The 25,172-nt window shown below is 43.8% G+C and overlaps 1 protein-coding gene across 8 annotated transcripts in view; it reads left to right on the forward strand.

The window, feature by feature from the left end:
- The window catches only part of TJP1 (tight junction protein 1), a 209,110-nt gene that overhangs the window by 103,539 nt on the left and 80,399 nt on the right, over positions 1-25,172 (forward strand). The gene's annotated exons all lie outside the window — the stretch shown is intronic.

Genomic DNA, 25,172 nt, shown 5'->3' on the forward strand with positions numbered 1-25,172 from the left:
GACTCAGTGGCATGGGGGTGGAGTCATGCCAGACATCAGCGCAAATTTCGAAGAGGAGATTTAACAGAGAATTAATATGCTGCTATTTTGGAAAGGGGGAAGGTGTTAGATCTTTGAAAGAAGAAGAAAAGCTTAAAGCTGTATCTACATCAACGTTAATGTCGTTTCTAGGGTTCCTTTCTTCCCAAAGTGGGAAGGGTGAAAGCCTGCTTTTGCAGCTGCTGTTTGGAAATTTATTTCTGTCTGATTCCCGGTCAAGGGCAGCAAGCTCCTTTTGGTAAATATCTTGTGTCCCCAGCTCCTAGCACAGGGCCTGGCGACTGAAATTGATCCGAAGAAGACTGGATGTGTGTTTCTCTCCAACACTCTGCTTTTCTCTATTTCTTTAGCTTTCCTGTTCGTCTTTCTAATTCACTGCTTTTGTACGTTTATACCTCTTTCTACTGTATCAGTTCTTTCTCCAGCAGCTGTTAAGGCTCTTAAGGGCCAAGTGCATTTACTGTTTGGTATTGGTGATGACGTCTAGCTCTGACCTTGCACGAGACATTGTCGGGTGTGTGACATCGTTATCAGCCATCCCTGCTCCCTTGCCGCGTGTGTGAATATTCCTTCTGAGAACACGCAAGAGGTTTTCGGGTGTTTGTCATATTTACGCATGTGAATTCATTTATTTCATAAACATACATTAAAATAATTTTTACAAATGAAACAAGCACTTCTTCCGCACATGATCATACTCTAAAAGCCCCCCTCCCGCCCCCAGTTGTCATGGACACCGCCACTTCCTCTCCACGTAAAAGTCACTACAAAGTCGCAGGAAGCTGCAGCCCATGCTTCTGGGAAAACTGTGTTTTGAGGTCATCCTGGGTCTGGCAGAACAAAATATTTCGATGAGATGGCACGCAGCCGCTGCAGAAGTCACACCCAGATTTATAAGGATTACCTGCTTCATTCCCCTAGGCACAGAGGCTTTAAAGGAAGGCCCTTTTCCAGCCTCTCACAATCTGCATGTTTGGCAACTACAGAACGAGCCATCCTTCGCTTTGCAGAGGGATCGGTGTTGATTTGTGAAGCCAGAACCCAGAGAAACGGCCATCTAATCTTGTCCTTGAATAGTTCCCTGGTCTCCTTAGGTGTTGCTTATCCCGTTAAAATTCACTTGCAGATTCTAACTCAAGCTCATGCAGGAGATCTTGGATGGCGTGAACCTTCGTGGGTTCCTGAACCTTCACCTCACGGAGTTGCAGGGGACGGGGCTCCCAGGGAGGAGAGAAACAGACTCGTTCAAGCCTTCTAAGTTTAGCTGAATGTTTGCTTATTATAATGCGTACACATTTTTAATTTTAGGAACAGAGATTTACAAACAACACCAGTGTTTATAAAAACAAAAAGTGAAAAGGAACAATAAACAGCCCACACATGTTTACCTCGCGGTACCCAGTCAGGCAGAGGGAAGTGGAAGCCCAGTGCAAAGCATTTGCAGGTGAGAAAGCACCTCGCATGGCTGGCGGGTAAGAAACGTGGGGAGAGCGATAAGACAGGCAGCCCCACCAGGGCACAGCACCAGAACCACAGAGAAAGGTCTTGAAACCCTTAGGGGTCAGATCCCAGGTTCCTCCCTCCACTCTCTGTGTCCCTGTAGTTGGGGTGAGAGCCCCACGGAGTTGACCCTGGCCCCGGGGTCCGATGGGAGGCGGAGCTGAGAAAGAGGTTCTGGTAACGGTCCGGACAGTAGGGAACCGGTACCATCCTCTGTAATAACTGCCTCCTGTGGGCCAGGACGGAGTTCATCTCTCCGGTTACTAAACCGAATGAATCGCACCATCTCTACTCTCCAGGGACTTACCCTCTGTTTACATCGGGATCATTTTGCCTTGGTTTCAGCCTAGTCACACAGGGGTGTCAAACATATTTTCACCGGGGGCCGCATCAGCATTGTGTTTGCCTTCAAAGGGCGGAATATAATTTTAGGACTGTATACATGTAGCTACTTTTTAATAGTTAAGCGAGAGCTCGGCGCTGCTGCCGGATAGAAGCAAGGTGCCGGGCCGGACAAAACCAGGGTGGAGGCTGGATTCAGCCAGCGGGCCTGGTGTTTGCTACCTGTTGCCTGGTGGTTAGATCACGTACTTCACCTAGTGTGCCCCTCTGATATTCCTGGCACCCACCTGGCCCCATACAGAGTTGTCACAATATTATGGAGAATATATATCCCCTGTGCTGTACTTTACATCCCTGCATCTTCTGTAACCACCAGTCTGCACGTTTCAATCCCTTCCCCTCTTTCCTCCAGCGCCCAACTGCCTCCCCTCTGGCAGCCACCAGTTCGCTATGTTTCCATTTCAGTTTTGTTTGTTCGTTTATTTTGAAGGAACTTACACTCCCAAAGAAGGGCCTGGGTGAACAACTGTTCAGAAGAAAGCAAAGTTAGTACTCGGAACTAGCGCACATCTTTTCAATGTTCAGAGAGAGACATCATTTGAGAGTTTTCAGTTTGGGACAAACCAAAGTAGACACCACGTCTCTGACTTGCACCAGAATCTCCGGACAACTTTGGAAGTCACAGCCTGTGGTTTAAAAGAAACTTTGGCCCCGGCCAGGTGACTCAGCTGGTTGGAGTGTCATTCTGTACACCAGAGGGTTGCAGGTTCGATCCTCCGTCAGGGCGTATACAGGAGGCAACCAATCACGGTTTCTCACATCACTGTTTCTCTCTCTCTCTCTCTCTATATATATATGTGTGTGTGTGTGTACATATATATACATATATGTATGTATATATATACATATATATATATATACATACATGTGTATATATATCTCAATCTCTATCCCCCCGCCTCTCTGTCTGAAATCAATAAGAACATATCTTTGAGCAAGGACTTAAAAAAATGAAAACACCCACGTGACATCTTCTATTCTCTTATTTTGATTCAGATTTAGTGGAACTGGAGGACCTCTGTCGATCCACCGGCAAGCTTCTTGTGACCTTATAGACCAAGAGCCTCAACTCACAGTGGGCATGCTCGCGTTACCCTAGGGCACGTGTGACATATTCTCTAGGTACCTTAGCACAGCCGTGAAAGTCCGAGGGTGCCTGTGGATGGCCAGAAGCGGGACTGGGACTCGGAGGTGACCGTCCTGTCATTGTGCTGCCTGGAGCCAGGTAACAGAAGGCAGGAAGGGAGGCACAGGACAGTGAGTCAGGTGCCAGGGCTCCCAGGGAGAGTGACAGAGAGGAGCATCCCTGCTGAGGGCAGAGCGGAGGGCACAGCACGTCCCGGGGCTGGTCTGGGAGCAAGGATGTCGAGGTGGATATGAATTCCCGGTCACCTTCACAGTGGTTGTATTTGAGATGGCTCCCCGGCAGGGCGGGGGGTGCAGCAGGGTGAGACAAGCATGCCCGAAGCTTCATTCCGTTGGCGGTTCAAACATCTCAATAGCACTGTCATTGGTTTGGCCCCGCTGTGATTATTTCCTTGTTGGGACACAAAATCATTGCAAAACTAAAAGTCAAAATTTATTTAATTTATTTAATCCTCAACACAGGGAGAAATATGTGCGGCAAAACTGTTTGCTTTTTAAATTCCATGGTCCGCTGAGACCTGAGGACAAGGTCGTGGAATAGCAACCTGGTCCTCCTTTCAGGTTAGGGCCGAGCTTCGTGGCAGGGCTGCAGATAAATGCCACCTTTGCTCATTTTTACCTTAAAAACCGCCCAGCCCAAATGGCCAGTTACAGAAATTGTCACAGGATGTGATGAGGTACAGCACCGGGAATACAGTCAATTGTGCCGTGGTAACTACGTACAGTTGCCAGGTGGGCATAAGACGTACGCCTCAGAAGGTACAGGAAGGTCTAATCACTATGTTGTACACCTGAAACTAATATAGGAATGCATGTCAGTCGTATCATTGAACAATCAATTTTTAAAAATCTGTAGGGGAAGAGACTGGTTAAAAAAACATCTAACAGCCCACTGCATAGCTGCTCAGGCGGAACTGCATTTGTTGCTCCCACCGTGTAGGTGTGCTGGGATGTTGGCGTAACTAACGCCCCAACCTTAGGGGTGGACTGGAGGACCACCCGGACCGTGAGGCCATTGGAATTCTCCCTGGCCCTTCCGTCATGTCGTGGTGTGAACGCTGCAAGCGTGACTCGGCCTTGTGTGAATCTCCTGTACTTTGAAGCCGTTTCTCCACGCTTGCAGAATCTTCCCACCTGTTCCTGTGGAAACGAGAGGGACCGATACTTGTGTGATTTGGTTTCCATCTGAAATGGGAATGTTCATACTGAGACACTGGCGGGCGTTGGGGGCGTGGAGAGACGTGAACATTGGCACTTTGAACATTAATGAAAAGTGAAACATTGCGGATGACCGAACACTTTCTAATCATAGTAATCTGGGAAATGAGGCAACATTTAGTAAGAGCCACTAACCGAAAACAGAGCGTTTGATAGTTTAGTTTTTACTCCTGGGAGGAGGCAAACCAAGTCCATCATCTCGTGTCCTCCCAACAGGTTTCCCTGCCTGCGTGTGTCGGGAAGTGTCTTTAAATTGCGCTGCAGCATAATATGGTCCCATGTGTTATAGGCAGAGCTTTTCGACATTTCCTGAGGCTGTTTCGCCTAATAACCCTGTCTATAAAATGATTGCTCAGTGTTTTTGTTTCTTCTGATGTTAACCTATATCCCCGGTTAGGACACATGTAGAGTTTGGCAAAAGATATATGTCCCGAGGAATGATGTGATTTGCTTTGAAAACAGTGCGGCAAGAGAATGGTCCCGTCATTTTTCTACGTGTTATGTACACCAAGTGAGAGGTCAAGTTTCTTACCCATGATTCCTGGGAACCTAGTGGTGGTGTAGTTGGGGGGCAGCGACCCTCTGCCCCAAGTGCAAGGGCATTGTCGCTCCTTCAGTATGTTGTGCGTCTCTTTCGTAGAAAAACACACCCTGTCGTTTCTCCATCCGGTAAGGCAGAACAGCATTGTATAAGTCATTCTCAAAGAATATTTTCCCAGAAGGTTTGGGCTTTAATAAAAGGAAATTGCTCTCCTGATCCCGAAAACAAGCGCCTTCAGTAACCTCGTAAAAGCACATTTTATACGGCTTTGAATTTTTTTTAGAGGCACTGGTATTTATTTTAGTTTTGATGTGTGGATAAGTAACCACAGGGTATCAGTTCCTCTTATTCAATTTTTATGGCCCAGCCATTGTGTTAAATCTGAAGCTGGTGGGGGAAAAAAAGAGAGCCCCATTAAAAGGGTCTATTTCTCTTTGTCCTTATGGTGAAAAATGTATTGTAATTTTACATAGTAAGAGCACATTTTATCTGTAGGAATCCATGCAGAGAAATCGCCTTTCTACCTCTTCCGGTTTCCCCAATGGAAACACTTTGCAGATCAGAGTGTAACACACCCCAAGTCACGAGGGCACGGAAGCCGCCCTGTGGTGCCGGTGCCGTCCACCTGGTGGGGAGTAGAGGCCCCTCCAGGGTGAATCCGTCCGCCCTATCAGGTCTCCAGATGACCGCAGCCTAGGCCAACACCTTGATTCCAGTGTCGTGATGGCCCCGGAGCCAGAACCATTCGGCTAAGCTGCTTGCGGGCTCCTGACCTTTACAAGCTGCGGGAGGTAATTCACTGGTCATCTGAAGTCACTACGCTCTGTTATGTAGCAGCACCTCACTACAGTGGGCCATTGGGCGACCTGAGGGGTGGGGCCCTGGACCCACCTGCCCGGTTGAAAAATCCACAGATAACTTGAGTCTCCCCAGATTTCATGGCATTCCCTCCACAGGCACGGTGGGTGAGGGTGGGTTTCAGGACACCCTGCGGATACCAGCATTTTTGGGTGCTCAAGTCCCTAAAGTGGCTTAGATCACTGAGGATTCCAAACTACGGATTGAAAGTACTCATTTTGAACCAGTTGAATGACTCTGCAGGTGCGAAATCCTGGGAAACGGAGAGCCGGCTGCATATGTGCTGAGAAAAATCTGCTTTTAAATGGACTTGCGCAGTTCAACCCCTACCGCTCCAGGGTCAGCTGTACTATACGCATTGCGTTTCAGTAGCGTGTCCCTCCGCCTGTAGTAAGGGCTCAAAACCCATGGACTAATTTCTTTACAAAGCATTTTGTGAATTAGGCATTTGTGTGTTTTCACTTAACCCCCTTTTCCCCTCCTTGTACCTCTTTCTAGGTCTGACGTGATTGAACCCTGGCTCTTTAAATCCCGTTGTCCAATTTGCCTTTTTAATACCTGTCTGCGCCGAGTGAAGGAAGTGGTCTTTTTCATTCCCTCTCACTCCCTCTGCTTCTCATTTTCCCCTTCTGCCCAAGTTTACCTGGTCGGTGTTTCAGTTCCTTAGGGCTCTGGTGTCAAGTCTGCAAATGAGTGCACAAATTAGCGCTGACCCAAAGCCTCCCAGGTGTGACGGGCCGTTGTGAGACACTGCCGCCTTGCAATGGCGGTAAGTTACCGGTACATCAGTGCGCTTTTTGTCTGAATGCAGTTCTCAGTTTTTATTTTCGATTCCCCTTGGACGTATCCATTCTCATCACCTGCCCAGATTGTCACCCCCTTACAGGCCTGCTGCAGTCCCAGGTCGTTTCTACGTTTCCTTCCCTGTCCCTGGGGCTTTTATTCTTCTGGACTTTCTGGGAAGACCCATTAGAGTTAGCTGGAAAATCCGTCTCTGAATGAATGGATTCTGGATCTGTTTAAAGTTAAGGAGAGAAGGAAAGGAAGGAGATCCACCCTGACTAATATTGTCTCTCTGTCCCTGTGTGTTTACAACGTGCCTGTATTTGGTGCCGTCTCAGTGAGATGCAGGGTAGCAGACAAATACATGTGTAAATGCTCCTGTTTCACTGTAAGACAGATGGAAACGTTAGAGACTGGTTTAACGCATTCTTTTGTTGAGGGGTTTGCAGGATCCATTCTGTTCTTAGCTTCTCGGTCTAAAAGCTGCACTGGACACAGCTCACAGTCAAGTGATTCTTCTCTCTCTCAAAGGCTTTCCTAACTTGGCTAACCATGCCCACTGGCCTCTGCCCCTTTCTGACCCTTGTGAGTCGGCGTGCCCCAAGGCGAGGTCTTGGGTCTCTTCTCAGCGTTTCCTCCACGCCTTGGTGAGCTCATCCGCCTCTGGCATCTTCCACTGAGGACCCACCACCTTACATTGATAATTTTTAGTATAGGCAGCCAGGACCTCTTTCCTAAGTCCAGCTTCACCTTTCCAGCTACCTTCTCAGCGTTTCTACCTGGATGCCTCACACGTGCCTTACGTGGAACAAGCCCCAGACTAGCTCTTGACTCAGCCCCCGAAGCCTCCTTTTCCCACAGTGTGGGTGATCTTACATGACGGTCGTTCCATCCTTTCAGCAGCTCAGATAAAAAAAAAATCTTAGCACTTTTGCTCTGGCCAGTGTGGCTCAGGCGGTTGGAGCATCGTTCCGTGCACCAGATGGTTGTGGGTTCGACCAGCGTTCGGGGTGCGTATGGAAAGCAACTGGTCGATGTTTCTCTCTCACATCAGTGTTTCTCTCTTCCTTTCTCTCTCTCTCAAATCAATACATGTATTTTTAAATTTAAAAAAAGTCTTAGCATTTCTCTTGACCGCCCTTTTTCTCTGGACCCTGCCTCTAATCTATCAGCACCTCCTGTGGGCTCTCCCTTTAGAATTTGTGGGGAACGCACAGAAAACTCCTCCACCAGTGCTGCGTGGTCCGGGCCACCCTGACCTTGGCCCTAGGCCACTGCAGATGCCTCCCTGCTCCACCTTGACTCTCTCACTTCTTTGTCTGCGCAGCATTCAATACAGGAGGAAGCCGAGTGTGCCCTGCCCACCACCCACGGCTCCTTTACTTCCTTGATCTGTTGTTCCTTGTAGCTCTCACTCTGCTCCAGTTCCTCACACACACCCAGTCCTCTCCCATCTCAGAGACCTTGCAGTTGCTGACTCTTTTATCTGGATGAACGTAAGGCTCACTTCCTGTGCTCAGATGTTGCCTTTAAAAAAAAATCTTCACTCAAGGATGTGCTTATTGACTTTAGAGAGAGAGGAAGGGAAGGAGAGAGAGAGAAACATCAGTGAGACAGAAACATCCATTGGCTGCCTGCCTCCCATAGGTGCCCCAAGCAGGGATCAAACCCACAGCCTTTGGTGTACAGAATGAGCTTTTTCTCAATCCACAAACTGAACTGCCCCTGCCTTCCGCACGGATTCCCTACGTATCTTTTTCACTTGACGTTTTTCCCTAGCACTTACTACCGACTAACATTTACATATTTTTATTTACTTTGTTTCTGTCTCTCTCCACTGCAGTGGAAGCTGCATGTGGGGAGGGTCTTTTGTCTACTCTTACCTGCAGAGTCTCCACCCTCACTGCGTCAGGTCTAGAAAATAACTTGTCACCTTCAGAATGGCTGCTTAACTACTTTTGACTTTTCAAAATAAAAATAGCACCAGTACATAGCAAACATCAGCTCAAAGTTAAAAAGGAATCAAAGAATAATAAGGTAAACAAATGAGTAGATGTTTATTGGGCTCATTTAGTCCTTCCTCCTGGCATCAACTTATAAAAATCGGTGCTTACCGTCATTTTTATTGATAAGAAAATTGAGTTTCAGAAATGTGAGGTAATCAGTCCACATGTAGACAACATACAGCTAGGAAATCCAGGATAACTATGCAGCTTTGCTTCTCCGAACCCCCCAGTTTAGCATTTCAGAAGTAAATTTCCTTCTCACACGTGGAGAAAAATGTGTAACTTAAGCAAACTTATTCTTCTGGGTGCTGTGGGCCCAGGTGTTAAGGGAACAGCAAAATGGCTCTTCCTCATTTCTTCACCAGAAATTTGCACTTCCGATCACGCATTTAGTATTCCTTTTGTACTTCCTGGAAGCTGGCACTCGCCCAGATTTTCAGTTCTCTCTGAAAACAACAACAAAAACCCTAACTTGGGCTTCCCAGGTCCAATTTACCAGGAGGGCCCTGGCTTGTGTGGTTCAGTTGCTTAGAGTGTCATCCCATACACCAGAAGGTTGCGGGTTCGATTCCCAGTCAGGGCACACACCTGGGTCGTGGGTTCAGTCCCCAGTTGGATCACATGTGGGAGGCAACCAAATGCTATTTCTCTCTCTCTCATCAATAAACATTTTAAAAATTAAAAGTTTACCAGTAATGTCCAGTTACAGGAATCCTTAATGGGTCTCGGGACTTCAGAAGCCTCAGATAAACCAACTTTATTATGTGTAATGCGTTCAAGACATTGTAAGACAGAGACTACAAATTTCAATTTGATCCTCAATCACACCTTGTCATGGTCAAGATTGCATTTTTGGTGATAAATATTGCTTTCCCAACAGCTCACGGTCATTTAAAATTAGTAAAGGAGGGCTATGTTTGAGCATTTTAAAATTTTGAGATTTTTGCCCTGGTTGGTATAGCTCAGTGGGTTGAGCGTGGGCCTGTGAGTGAAAGGGTCGCCGGTTCGATTCCCAGTCAGGGCACAGGCCTGGGTTGTGGGCCAGATCCCCAGTAGGGGGAGCATGAGGGGCAACCACACATGGGCGTTTCTCTTCCTCTCTATCTCCCTTCTCCTCTGTCTAAAAATAAATAAATAAAATCTTTAAAAAAATAAAATTTTGAGATTTTACTAATCCTGCTGCTTCTGGCTGGAAAGTTGGGAGACAGGTCAGGGCTTTAAAAGCTTATCCACCACAGAATATCACCAGGTTAGTTAGACTCGTTGGGCCCAGGGCAAGTTAGAATTAGCCAAAAAGTAAAATTATAGCATAGAGAGGAATGCACCCTTTTTATATTTTGCTTATACTGCAACTCTGATTAAGTGGTACCTGAGCGTGGCAAAGTATACGTCCTGAAGGATGGGTCTCCTTTTAATAAGTAGTTAAGAATCGTTTTCAATCAGCAGGGTGTTTGCACACAAGTATAAATTATTTTTGGTGGGTTAAATATTTTTGCTGAAATATTTCCCCCCACCCCTCTGCTTGGTCAGCTTTTTGTCTTGAACGAGCCAGACTCCATTTCAGCCTGGCCCAGACTGCATCGGAATGCTGGGCTCAGCCCCTGACTGTCAAGTTGAAGGTCCAGCCTTCCAGGCTAGTGGGGAGGAGTCAGGCTTGCCTCTCCTCCTTGTCACCCTCAGGCTGTCACACTCCCCCTTTGTGGGGTCTTCCTGGTGCACACAGGAAATGCCAGTGTCCTGTTTTTGGAAGAGCCGCCCACTAACTAGGGGTACCCTTCAAAATTTACTTCAAGGACTTTGAAATATAGGATCTCTTATGCTCAGGTCCATTTTATTTTAAGGTTTTATTTATCTATTGGTAGAGAGAGGGGGAGCGGGGAGAAAGAGAGGCAGAGAAACATTGATCAGCTGCCTGTCACATGCCCCATCAGGGGACTAAACCTGCAACCCAGGCATGTGCCCTGAGTGGGAATCGAACCAGCGACCCTTCACTTTGCAGGGCGACACCCAACCCACTGAGCCACACCGGTCAGGGCCATTGTTTTCTATTTCAAATTCCTACCATCTACATCCCACCACGCCATCTTCCAGGGATGCCTTCCCCCGAAGGCCCCAGTCCAGGGTAGGGAGCCCCGCCCCATCTCTGCTTCCTCATCCCTTCCTGTGCCCACTCTCTGGTACTTACCTCTTACTTTGTCTCCTTCTCTAGACTGGAGATTCTTTGAGCACGGTGACCTCCTTTTATCCTTTCCTGTATTCCAAACGCCCTACGTCGTAAATGCTACCTAGTGAAGAAACATTCATGAACGATTCTAGCATGGAGAAGCCCATGTCCCAGAAAGCCACTTCCTGAGACGGAGAGCACTGACTTCTTGGCAGTGGGTCCTGAGGGTTGGCAGGGGGAAGAACCAAACCCATAAGGTGACCCCCAGTTAGTGTCTTATAAGCACTGTGCTAGTGGTTACTTCTGTGGTCACCGTCACTCTGTTTACCCTGGCCGCTGATGGCGCCTGTGATTTGCAGGCCACAGAAACGATCCTCCTGTTGCGTCAGGCCCGGCAAGGAGACGTAAGTGTGTAATTAAGGGCGTTGTCAGCCGCAGCGTCCAGAATCCAGCTCTGACTTGGCCTGTTGGTTAACGGTTGTGCTGCATACCAGGAGAGTTAAAATGTTAGCATCGTGCATCTTCCGTTCGTGTTGCCTAAGAATTCAGACCATGGAAACGGAAACAGTGAGAACGGCCGTGCCAGCCTGGCCCACACCCCATGGAAAAGAAGGCGAAGTGACCATGACATTGTGATGGCTGGTAGGAGCCTGCGTGCAACTGCAGTGGGGACGTAAATGATCAAAACAGAGCAGAACCATACGTTGTAAACAGAACAGAAACTGGAATAGAGCGTGGAGAAGGCGATGCAGAAGCTCATATGGAAACTGAATCTCACTACGTTGGGGTGAAATAGGCGTATACTTCTAAGTCTATCAAAGGAATTTTCACCCTTGCCCTGGCTGGTGTGGCTCAGTGGATTGAGCACTGGCCTTGTGAAGCAAAGGATCCCTGGTTCGATTCCTAGTCAGGGCACATGCCTGGGTTGCAGGCCAGGTCCCCAGCAGGGGGTGTGTAGGAGGCAACTACACATTGATGTTTCTCTCCCTCTTTCTCCCTCTGTTCCCCTCTCTAAAAATAAATAAAATCTTTTAAAAAAAGGATTTTCACCCTTAAAATGACACCAAGACCCAGTGGAAAATAGCTTCCGCCAACTGACCTTCAGCATACCACCCCGAGGCAGGACAGTTCTGTCCCCTGTTGCTCTGTGACACTGACTCAGGTTGCACTTCCCGACTCAGGTTGCAGGAAAGTGCCGGGGGGCAAACAGGAGGTGTGACCCTAGGTGTGTCGTCCCCTGGGGTGTGGAGCAGACTCTGTCACCTGATCAGCAGTCCTGTTCTCTGTGCAGTGACACCTCAGGTCAAGGCAACCGGCATGTGCTGCCCAGCGATTAGGCATTTTGAGTTGGAAACTGACCTTCCAGATCATCTGGATCTTTGATGAAGATTTTCATGAAATCTCAGAAAACAAAACGTGCAGCGAGATTGTTGAAATCCTGTCCCACGTCTCTTCCCTCTCTAAGCGTTTTTGGCAGTCAGTGCAAATGTAAATTTGGGAAATTCCACTCGGTCTGTAAACTTCTTCCCAAAGAAACAGTGAAGGACATTAGCTGCCGCATCCTGCCCACCTCATCCGCGGTGCTCTCCGGAGGGCGGCTGACTTGTGTGCCTGTGATGTTGAGGCTTTCAGAATGCAAGCTTTTTGGTCACTTGAATGAAAGCTTAGTGGTCACTTTTGGCCACTAAGGAGATGTTTGAAGTTCCAGAAGTGGAAGGAGAAGGCCTCCTTGACTCTTTGGCCTACAAGATGGCGCCATTGTTATTGTTAGTCGTAAAATGCTGTTACTGTGTGGGGCCTGGCGTATTTTCAAAGCACGGGACAGAAGCAGCGACCTTCTCTCATGTGGAAATGCATCGAGGATGAGAATGGAGAAAAGGAGCACAGTAAAACAGGCGTTGCTGTGCTGTCTCTGCCAAACGGTTTTGCGATCTTTGGTGAGGCCAGGATAGCCCCTGTGTGAAGTGTTATACCTGAGGGGCTTAATGTTATGTTGAGGTTGTGGGTGAGAAAACTCATAGGGTGAGAAAAAAACAACTCTTTTTTTTTCTTTTAATGATTGCTTCAGATTTTCAAAACTCATCAGAAAAGGGTAACCGCATTAAATAGGACTTTCTCATCTCACTAAAACTTTGATCTCATGACTGCAAATTACACCATTTCTTTCAAAGTATGGTCCCTGAAAAAAAAAAAAGGTTTAACTTTTACTATTGGATCTTTTGAAGAATGAGAGATAAACTTAAATGTAAAGCTATAGGCCTTCTAGAGAAGAACATATGAGCTCTGGCTGGTGTGGCTCAGTGGGTTGGGTGTCATCCCACAAAGCAAAGGGTCTCCAGTTCAATCCCTGGTAGGGACCTATGCTTAGGTTGCCGGTTCGATCCGCAACCCCAGGATGGGTTATGTGCAAGAGCCAACTCATCAGTGTTGCTCTCTCACATCTGTGTTTCTCTGCCTCTCTTTCTCCCTCCCTTCCTTTCTCTCTGAAAATAAATAAAAAACATTTATAAAAAAGAACATAAGAGAAACTCTTCAGGGCTTAGGACTGGCCTAAGTCTTACTTGTGACTCCAAAAATATAATCCATATGAGGAAAAATTGAAAAATTGGAACCCACCAAAATTAACAACCTTTTCTCTGGGAAAAAACCCGTTGAAAGGATGAAGAGACAAGCTACATCAATTGGAAAAAAATATCCAATACTCTATAAAGAACTTTCAACATTCAATACTAAAAAAAATGTTTTATTAGAAAATAGACAAAAAACATAGCCATTTGACTGAACGTGACATACAGGTGGTGAGTAAGCACCTCAAAAGCTGTTCAACATCATCAGCCATGAGAGAAATGCACATTAAAACCACGAGGCGTCACGCCGCACCTGTCGAATGGCTGACGGGAAACAGTGAAGCCATGGTGCCAATGCTGCCAAGGATTCGGAGGCGCTGGATCACCCACACATTGCTGGTAGGAATGTAAAATGTGCAGCTATTCTGGAAGATAGCTTGGCAGTTCCTTTCAAAACTAAAAATGGATTTACGATAGGACTCAGCACTTGAATTCTTGGGCATGCGTCCTGGAGGAATGGAGAGTTGTTTTCGTGCAACGGTTTGCACACAAATAGTCATAGCAGTTTTAGTGATGATAAGGACCGACCGGGACCTACTCCGATGTTGTCCAGTGGGTGACAGTTACATTGTGGTGACATCCACATGAAGGAGTATTACTCAGCAATGAAAAGAAAGGGACCATTGACATGGAGCCCAACAGCTTGTGTAAATAGACCTCAAGGAAACTGTGCTGAGTTGGAAAAGCCGACTCAAAAAGGTTACACACTGCATGATTCCAAGTATGTGATATTCGTGAAATAATGGGATTATAGCAATGGAGAATGGATTGCCGTATTTTTAGGACCATAAGTCGCACCTAGGTATTAGAGGAGGAAAATAGGAAAAAAACTTTTGAAGCAAAAAATGTGGTAAAATATTTAATAACTTGTGACCCCATTCCACTGCCACCCCCACACCCTGTGAGCCAGGTAAGCTACATTCGGACTATAAGATACAACCCCTTGCCTCCCAAATTTTGGTGGGAGTGCGCCTTATAATCTGAAAAATATGGTAGTGGTTGCCAGGGGTTGAGGACTGGGGAGAGAGGTGGTTGTGACTATGAAGAGAGAGCAGGAGGGAGGCCTGGTGAGTATTTTGGTGGTGGTGCTGGTGGCTTTCAGGCCTACACTGTGGTAAGTTGCATAGAGCTACACAGGTACACATGCATGCACACACATACACACACAAGTGTGCATGTAACCAGTGACATCTGAATACAGTCTTTGGATTGTCCCAGTGTCAGTTTCTTGGTTTCCATATTGTACTCGAGTTGTGTAAGAAGCTAATACTGGGAGGCTGGGCGGAGGAAGTCAGGGGTATATTTATACAGGGAGTCCCTGTATATTTCTCTGCAATTTCTTGTGAATCAACAGTTATTTCAGGATACAAAGTCTTGTAGACAGTGGGTGTTTTAGACATGCATAGCCCACATGAAGCCTTTATAGATGTCAGTAACTTCGATCAACAACAAGCCTGTAGATACCGAGCGGATGGAGCTTTTTGGACCGGTGGAAACAAGTTCCCGTAAGTCTAGAAACCCACTCTTGCTAGTAAATGAAATGATAAGTATTCCATGCTCAAATGCTTTTGTTGAGAGGGGACTTTGGTTAATGTCATCCCCTTGGGCTGCCACCGGGGATCAGTGGCTTCAGAAGAGCAGAGCTGCAAGTCAAGGGGAATGTCGCCTACGACTGACTCAGTTCTGTCGCCGCATCAAGGACAGAGGGACAGAGGGATGGCGAACAGGCTGCAGGCGGTTCAGGGGAAGTATTACTGGGAGGGGAAGAAAAGAGTACAAATATCCTGGCCCTGGCCGGTGTGGCTCGGTTGGTTGGAGTGTTGTCCCGTTCACCAAAAGGTGGAGGGTCCGATTCCCAGTCAGGGCACATACCTAGGTTGCGGGTTCGATCCCTGGTTGGGGAGGCGGCCAGTTGAGGTTTTTCTCTCACGTCGATGCTTCCCTCTCTCACTCTCTCCCCCTTCCTCTCTCTCTAGAATCAATAAACATTTTAAAAATACTGTATTTTCCTCAGACATTGTTTACTTAGTACAACTAATAATCACTACTGATTGCCACTGTTAACTAGTTGATATGGTGGTTGTTTAGATAATAAGTTGTGTAACAGAAAGGGAAATAGTACAGAGTAACATCGAATTTTCACACGCCCCTATTTTTTATGGGAAAGCAGGAACACGTGTGTACTTACTTACGCATTATATTATTATCGCCGTGTTATTGCTGTGTCCTGGGCTGACTCTCGGAAAGCTGGGCATCCTATGAGTAACTTGTTTTAACAATAGTGGGAGAAGCAGAAGTCAGTGCGGCCGGAACTCTTTTCCCATGAGGTGGGGTGGGGATGCGGAGGAATACCAATCTGCTCCGGAGTCTGTTCACTCCTCGTGACCCCACCGTGGGAGGTGCTGACCCGTGTGGGTTGTGCTTTTCCCTTAGCAAGAGAAAGGTTCGCTTTTAGTACCACATGTTCAGTATATCCTTTTTTAAAATTCTCACCCAAGGATATGTTTATTGTTCTTTGACAGAGAGAGAGAGAGAGATCAATGGGAGAGAGAAACATTGAGCATTTGCCCTCCACACACGCCCCAACCGTGGATGGAACCCACAGCCCTTTGGGGTCCGGTTGGTGCGCCAACCAACTGAACCACCTGGCCAGGGTTCATTTTTTTTTTCTTTTTGATCAGAACATGGCTCATACTTACCCAAGGCAGGAGTGAGAGTAAAGGTGTATGACATTAAAAAAACAAACCTGAAAAAAATTAAAAGACTTTGTTTCTGGCACACAGTAAGAGATGATATAAATATGTGTTGAACAGATGAAAGGTGAATGAGTGAGCGAAGACTATGCCGTGTTGCTCAGTTTTCCAGTCCGGCCGACTACGTGGACGACCTCTAAAAGAGTTAGAATGAGAACTCTTTGGGGTGTTTATCACGTTTCTTAGCTGACTTGCATTGATTATATGCATAGAATATCATGTTTTCTGCTATTTTAGGCACCAGTTTCTTTCTGCATTCGAGATATCGGAGAAGTGAACTTGGCTTTGTGAAAATGTTTCCACACAACCCAGGCTCAGGAAACCACACCCTTTCAAAACACACACTTGAGCGCGCACAGATTGAAGCTTAACTGGGTTTTTATGTTTTTTTTAAACGTGCCCAGCTTGCATACGGCTTTTCGTTTTTATGTAACACACAGTCTCCAGTAGAAGTATTAATCACATTTAAAATTAGGGCTTTCCAGAGAAACAAAGAATGCAGTTTTATCATATGTATCTTACCCAAATTTGTGAGAGCTACAAATAGCCACATACATCCCACACTGGCCTCATAATGTCAGGGATGAGAGAGATCATCAGCTTTGACTATGAAGATCCCTGAAAGTTACAGCTAAGAAAGGGTCTTAGGATTTAACCTACCCCTCTTCCCTCCCCACATCAGCCCCCCATGGGACCCCCCTTCTGCTCTGTCCATGAGAAAACTTTTGCCCCTGAAGATGGTCCCCAGATTATTCCAGCATATTCTGTTTGATATTTTCACCATCTGTGTCCACACTTTGTTGACCAAAGAGAACATTTATTTCAGTGTTGGGTAGAATGTTAATGAACCTGAGGCTTTTCCTAGCCCTTGGAGTTGCCCTGTCCAAAGGAGAAGGCAGGAATGTGGGGGATGGGGCATCAAAAATGCACCCCTCTCCCCCCCCACCAGGGACTCTCTGGGGTCCCAATTTCCACTGCACCAGCCTCTGGCTCAGCCACAAGTCTTCATGTCTACCACAGCCTAGATATGGGCCCTGTCCAGGAATCGAACCCGCGACCTTTTGGCTTATGGGAAGATGCTCCAACCAGCTGTACCACAGGGCAGCCTAAGCCTCCATTCCCTTTAGAGCAGTTTTCACATGTGCCATTTTCCAATGATGTGGAATTCCCATTCAAATGCCCATACTGAGTACAGGCCATACCCTGCATTGCTAAAAAGGTAAGCTTTTGTATGTGTTTATGTAGTACTCCTATAGCTTTAGCTCTGAATCAGTTTGTCCTTGGCTATGTAATGGACCACCCCAATACTTTAAAGTCAGTCAGGATCTGTGCGGGCTGGCCGTTTGGCCTCCGATCAGCCCAGTGGCCCTTGGGCTGGACTTGCCCAGGTTTCTGCATGCAGGTGCAGTCAGTGTGCGGCTTGGCTGGGACCAGAGGGTCTAGAATTCCCACACTCGTTTGTCTGAGGACTGGCTGACTCTCTTCCCAGGCATTTCATTTCCTGCCCATGTGACCTCTCCATCAGGCTAGTCTGGGCTTCTTCCCGTGGTGGTCTCAGAAGTCTGCAGTGTCGCATTGCAAGGGGACATCTAAACAGGGCAGCAAGAGTTCCTGATGGGTATTTATAGTCTACCTACCTTCGCAAGCAGGAGTGTTTGTTTTTATGATAAAAAATTTCAAATGTACACCAACATTCAGGAATACCCCAAAGTAGGCAGAATAACACAATAAATCTCCCGGAGGCCTATCACCTGGATTCACCAGTTTTCAGTATTTTGCTGCATTTGCTGCCTCTGTTTTTTCATTTTTTTTCTTGGCCAGGATATTTGAAAGCAAATCCCAAACATCTTGCTATTTCAATTCTGTTTGTTTCAGCTACGCATCTTTTAAAAAGAGATGCCTTCCTAAATCAGCAAATATTATGCCATTATCACATCTTGGCCTCATCTAACGCTCAGTCCATAATTCAGTTTCCCCAGTCGTCGCAAAAATGTCCTTTTACAATAGATTTGAAAAGGAAGCCATCCACATAAAGTCCATAGCTGTCCCAACTTGCTTTTCTTTTCTCTCTTCTATTGACTTGTTTTGAAAACTGGGTCAGTTTTCCTGTGTAGAACCTTCCACACTCTGTATTCATCCATTCGATTCTTTGTGGGCCCATTGAATGTCCATCTTCACCTGCTGGGGTTCTCTGTTTATGAAAAGTTACTCCCAGACTCTGGTTTCATTCACGGGCCGCTTTCGGGGGCCGGCATCTCTTGTAGGCAGCGCCGTGGACTTCCAACTATATCGTGTAAATGTTTGCTTGTCTGCTCGTGACAGCAACCCTGATCAGTGGGTTGATCCCTGCCCAAGTCTGTTACTTCAGTAAGTGTTAGGAGCTAGTGATTTCCTCCTTCACACATTCCTTCCAGATTTGTTAGCTGCAGTTCTGGGGTAAGAACCCCTCTCTCATCAACGAGTGATTTAGTTACCTGCAGTAGAGTTCATACAAAATATAGGGTCCAACATAAATAATGACCCCCCTTGTCTAATTACTAAATCATAAGCATGTAATTCTGTAAACAATATCACACTCAAGCACACCGTAGGACATTTCAGGTGAAACTAAAATTGAACTATAGTTCAAATTAAAACTATAAATTATTGCACCCTGTTAGTATCCTACCAGCCATACCCCAGCAGGCCTTACCTCTGCCGGAAGCTGCATGCTGTTTCCTTTTCATCCATTGCTTGCAGAATGAGGAGTTGGGACCCAGGTGATTTGTAGGACTGCTCAATAAATAGTTGTTTTGGGGTTCTCTTGCTTACTCTCTTTTTTTGTTATTGTTATGAATTCATGGGTTTTAGATATTCAGTGAGTTTTAATCAACTGCATTTTCGAGGCTCAAATAGTTTCATCTTTGGCCAATGGAAACTGCTGCGTTTTGATCCATTGTTCTTTGAAAACGTCTTTGCTTTCTCGCACAAGACATCCCAGGATTAGTTGGTATATTTCTTGCTCCATTCCAGGCTGGAAATTACCATATGGGAAGTGACTATGCTCATTACTACTGAGTTTTCATTATTTCCAGTCCTTTTCAATGCAACTCCTGTTATTCATTCTTACTTGTTCTTCCAGTGTTTCTTTATTTTATTACCTTTAAAATGATTTTAAATATAAAAATGTATTTACTTCTTTTTAAGTGGACTTTCACTAACTTTGCTATATTTTGTTTGTTTTAAAAGACTATCATAAATGTTTTATCTCAAACACACACACAGATGCACAGAGCTAGAAAATATATTTCCATAAATTTTTTTCTTAGAGTTTCTTTAAAAAATTAGTGATTTTTTTAAACTTAGATTAGAATTGCAAAATTTTATCTTCTATTTTATACAGTTTTCTCTTAAATGGAAAATATTGGTTATTAACAATGTTAATATACATTCATATGTGTTGATGTGTTAACTAATATATAGCTAGTATAAAAACTTATAACATCAGCCCTGGCTGGTATAGCTCAGTGGATTGAGTGTGGTCCTGTAAACCAAAGGATCGCGGTTTGATTCCCAGTCAGGGCACATGCCTGGCTTGCAGGCCAGTTCCCAGCAGGGGACGCATGAAAGGCAACCATACATTGATATTTCTCTCTCCTTCCCTTCCCCTCTGTCTAAAAATAAATAAATTGGAAAAAACCCTTATAACATCAGCATTGTTAGCATATACTTACATGTAATATTAACATTATTACTTTGAAATTGTTATATTTATATGTAACTTTGAACGTTTACATGTAACGTAATATTGTTAACATACATGGTTACACATTAATACTAATATATTAAATATACCAATATATGTGTTAGTACACACATATAACAGCTAATCATTATATATCAGTTATTAGACTAGTGAATATATTTAATAAATACACACATACATATATGTAACAATTTCAAAGTAATAATGGTGATGTTGTTACTAACAGACCACTGAATGAAATTTAAGATTTGCACTGCTATTTTTCTTAGAATATACTTACACTAAGAAAATACAGTCAAAGCACTTTGTGGAAATAATGCTTTACTCTTTGTGTCAGGTCACAAAATTACTGTATATTTTCTTGCTTTGTTTTCGGTATTTACAGATTGCCTTTTTTCCTTGATTTCATTTAGTTTTTTAAAAAAGTGTAACACATTTTTATGTCTCCAAAGTCAAAACTGTATCATGGAATATATCTAGGAAAGTGTTACATTATCAGTGCCCTCTCCCTCTTTTAAAGGGAACTCCTGTTGTTTGTTCTTAGTTGTTCTTCTGATGTTTCTTTTCCATATATTAAAAAATATATATGCAAAATGCACATATATACATGTATATAAACACACATGCATAGAAGTACACATACATATATACACATGCATGCATGTATGTATATACACATATGTATATAAGGTACATATGCATGTGTAAAATGCATGTGTGCATATATTTTAATACATTTAAAATATGTGTACATGTGTATATGGAATACATATACACACTAAAATACATGTAAGTGTATTTTACTCTTTTAAAAATTATTTTAACTATATACTTATTTTCTTTTAAAATGAAGTTTTACTAGCTTTTCTGTATTTTGTTTAAAAGACTGCTATTATAAATATTTTAGCACAAACACATACACAGATGCACAAACATTGTAAAAAGAAAAGCAAACATAGTTTCAGGGACTGGATTATTCAACTTCTAAGGAATCAATCTCTCTCTCTCTCTCTTTCTCATCCAATGAATATGGTGCGGTCTGTCATCTGGGAAGGCAGTTTCCAAACTAAACTGGGGTTGATAGATCTCTTCTGCTCTCCACGTATTGTTTGAGGCTGAGAAAATATCCACAGAAGCCCTTTCCCAACGATGAGTCTTAGGAAATAAGTAATTGAACATAGTAAGACCTGTGAAAGTCCAGGTGCACCCTGGATTTGGTGATTTACACTCTGCCTCATTCATATTCATGTTCACAAACTTGAACTTCAGAAAAGCCCAGAGGAGCAAAATTAACATGCCCACAAGAGTTTTCCTTAGAGTTGGAAAGGAATCTTGCATTGGCAAGATTGGAAGAACATGAGAGAAATTAGACTTCAAATTTGGCAGAACTTGAAGCAGTTTAGATAATATTGTAACAATGTTAGGGTTTTTTTTGTTTGTTTATTTTGTTTTTAACAAACTCCACTGTAGTTATCATGTAGGATGTACTTTAGGGAAAGCTGGGTGAAGGGATACAGGGACTTTTTGTACTATGTTTGCAACTTTTCTGTAAGGCTAAAATTATGCCAAAGTAAATTTCATTTAACACATAACACACAGAGCCAACCACAAAGACTCACAATGCATTCAACACAAAAAAAGATACTTAAAGGATTTCAGCAAATCAGTGAGAGAAATAACCTGACAGAAAAAAAAAGGGGGAAATGAAGTAAGCAAGCACGTGACATACTAGTTTTGTCTACCAGCTGGCAGAAAGCGTAACAAACCAATATTATCAAGTGTTCATATGTGCGGGGAACCAGGGTAAGGTGACCTGGTATTCTTGGAGAGCAAGTTGATAGTGTCAGTTAAAAAATGTGTATTTTCAATAAGCATAGACCTCACCCTCCAAAATTCCTTTTTGGATATCTCTCCTAGAGAAATACTTGCACATGTACACAAGAAAGGCACAAATAAGTATTTTCATTGCAACATTTTAACATCAACATCATCTTAAATGACAGTGCATCCATTTTATGGAATTCTAGCTAGCAATTTTCAAATGATGAAAAGGTTATTGTTTAACATAACCTTCAAGACAAAAATATTGTGTGAAAAAATAATTGTAAAATAATAAATATAGTCTATCTGTTTCTAAAGCATATATTCCTATATATCTGGACATCTCTCTCCCCATATATATATATATATATATATATATATATATATATATATATATAAATAAACATACAGAAACTGCTCTGGAAATACACTCCCTGTGTGTCTGTATTTTTCAAAGATCTTCCTTATTGAATGTTACATGACTTTATTGGCAGAGGAAACTCTGAATCAATTTCTAGAATTTCTAATTTCCACCTCCTCTGCTGCCTCCTTGGCTCCCCGAGTTACAGAATTTTTAAACGATGGCAAAGAGTGAAATTAGTATTGAAATTATTACAATGCCTTGATAAAGTTCTCTTCATTCTAGTATTTTGTATATATTCTCTTTTCTGTAACATAATCCAGATGGTCTCATGTTCTACCACAGTAGTAGACTTCCCCTTTGCATTGCATGCATAAACTCCTAACTTGTACTGGAAATAATGTAAAAGTGCTTTTCTAGGGATATTTTTGGTAGTGGAAACACATACATATAAAACATAAAACACATAAAATGTGGGTGTGCATCTAACTGCTCATTTGGTCAAGGCTGTTTAATAAATGGTTCATTCTGAGACAAAGATTTTGCACACACAGTGGTTTTTTTTTTTTTTCATTCTGAGCCGCAGACACCAAAAATCCCACAGGAAGTTGTTTTTAAGTGTTGTGGTTTCCAGTTTCCTGTTCCGTTTGCACTAAATGATCAGATAAGATAAAACTGTGCAGCTGAAAGAGATTCTTGGTTAAACTTTATTTTAACTCGGGGTGAGAATCTCAAAGTTGTTGTTTTTCTTCCCATTTGGAAGTCCAGAGGAATTATAACGACTTTCATATGTAAGCACTAAAATTGTGGTATAATTTGAACTTTTATTTTTGGTGTTAAGTGGATAAACTCTTTGTTGCTAAAGGGGCATACTCTGAGATATGCTTTATGCTTGCTACTTTACAATTTTAATTTAATTTATTTATTTGTAGAAAGAGAGGCAGGAAGGGAGAAAGAAAAGGAGAGAAATATTGATGTGTGAGAGAAACATCCATTGGTTGCCTTTCTCACACCCCCATCTGGGGACCTGGCTGGCAACCCAGGCATGTGCCATGACTGGGAATCGAACTGTCAGTCTTTGGTTCACAGAAGGACACCCAATCCACTGAGCCACACCAGTCAGGGCAATGCTTGCCACTTTCTATGAAAGCATCTCCCCCAAAATAAACCCAAGGAATGGAGCTGTGTTTTTAGTTTTTGACAACAGTGTTTCACCATTATTTTTTCCAAATGATAAAAACTTTCTCTGTCTCTTCAGAGCAAAGGAGACACATAAAACATACATGTTTTTGTTTCATTTAGATGCGAATACTAATGAAAAATTTAAAAAGGATATTATTCAGCGAAATGTTTTGATTTACGTAATTTTTATATCTTTGTATTCTCAAGGTGGAATTTTTGGCTTGCTTTCATTATTTTGTCAACTATGGCAAAGGTAAAATAAACTATAAAACTGTAATTAAATATAGTAAATCTTCAACAAATCAGTGCAATCTAGTATTTAAATTATATACATGAGACTGGATGGAAAATGACAAATGAGAAAAAAAAGGGAAGGTTTCAGTGGATTTGTAGATAATGTCTCTGGTTTAGGCGCTATTAAAGACAGCAAGTACACCCAGGTCTAGGCAGGTTATGCATTTGCACGTCTTATTATGGTAAGACAATAAAAATAATGTGAAAGGTCTTCCATAGCTACCTTTTAAAATAAAAATCTCCCAAATTTATTTATAAAAGAGCATTTGCTCATAAGGAAATTTTAATGAGTTCTTATCAGAATAAATAAAACTTTGTCTAAAACCAAAAATTACACACATGACTTTTTAAATTTTTATTTATTTATCTATCCTTAGAGGGGAAGGGAAGGAGAGAAACATCAATGTATAGTTGCCTCTTGTGTGTCCCCCGCTGGGAACTGGCCTGCAACCCAAGCATGTGCCCTGACCGGGAATCGAACTGCAAGTCTTTGGTTCGCAGGCCCACGCACAATCCACTGAGCTACACCAGCCAGGGCCACACATGACTTTTTTAAAAAAGGGACTTTAGCCCTGGCTGGTGTAGCTCAGTGGATTGAGCGTGGGCCTGCGAACCAAAGACTTGCAGTTCGATTCCCGGTCAGGGCACATGCTTGGGTTGCAGGCCAGTTCCCAGCGGGGGACACACAAGAGGCAACTATACATTGATGTTTCTCTCCCTCTCTCCTTCCCTTCCCCTCTAAAGATAAATGAATAAAATCTTTTTTAAAAAAGTGTTTTTAACCATTTCTATGCAAGGGGGAAAAGAAAAAGGCTTTGATTTTGCAGAATGCTTTTTTCTAGGTCAGGTAGCTTCGGGTTGCAAAATATATGGTACTCTGAAAATCTTAACTGCTATTGATGTATGATATACGGATTAGTTGTTGGTTAACTTTTATCTTTTCATATCGTTGAATTCTAAAGAGAAAACCATCTATTAAAACCATGTTTATGATTTTTTTTTCAATTTTTGTGTACCTTTTGTGGTTCTGTGCTAGGTATTTTAAGGATGTTATCATTTAACGTTACTAAGAATTTCTGACACGTGTGGAGAGCGTTAAAAGTGTAGGATAACGTTTCTTGCATATTTCTCTGCCCAGGATGAGCTAGAGGAACTGGGATTGGAATTTGCAAGGCAGCCAGATCCCTTCACTAGTCCATAAGAATGTCAGCATTTTTGATGCCAAAAAAATATTTGTAAGGTCTGGCTAGTTGGGCTGGAGAAGCCTAATGTGGGTGAGCCGAGATAGATACCACAGGGTCTCTCGGGTATTTCTCAGTGTGCTTGGCCGGAAGGAATGCCCGTGACCTCGTTACCAGTTTTAGTTAGGTCAGTCGGTTTGTAGAGAACGAGTGCAACTATTTTTGACCTTGATAGGATCTCATGAAGAGATGAAAGCCACGACGCCCTTTACAGAAAAAACGCACTCTGCTTTCAGTGTGTGTGTGTGTGGGGGGGGGGGGGGCGGCAGGGCCCAAGCACGTGGTGCAACTGTGACCACCGTTATCTACCGGGTTAAGGAAGGATGGTCAGGTATTTGCAGGAGCTGCCCTCCCGTGTGGAGCTAATCCAGCGTGTCTGGTGGAAGACAAAGTGGGAAAGTCTGATAAAAGTCAAAAGGGAGAGGGCACAGGGACTTGCTCCTAGGGGGCGATTTCCGCCGGACCCCTTCTGAAAACAAAACAAACAGGAA

The sequence above is a fragment of the Sturnira hondurensis genome, unplaced genomic scaffold (assembly GCF_014824575.4).
Source record: "Sturnira hondurensis isolate 20B ecotype Veracruz unplaced genomic scaffold, ASM1482457v3 Scaffold0007865, whole genome shotgun sequence".
NCBI lineage: Eukaryota > Metazoa > Chordata > Mammalia > Chiroptera > Phyllostomidae > Sturnira > Sturnira hondurensis.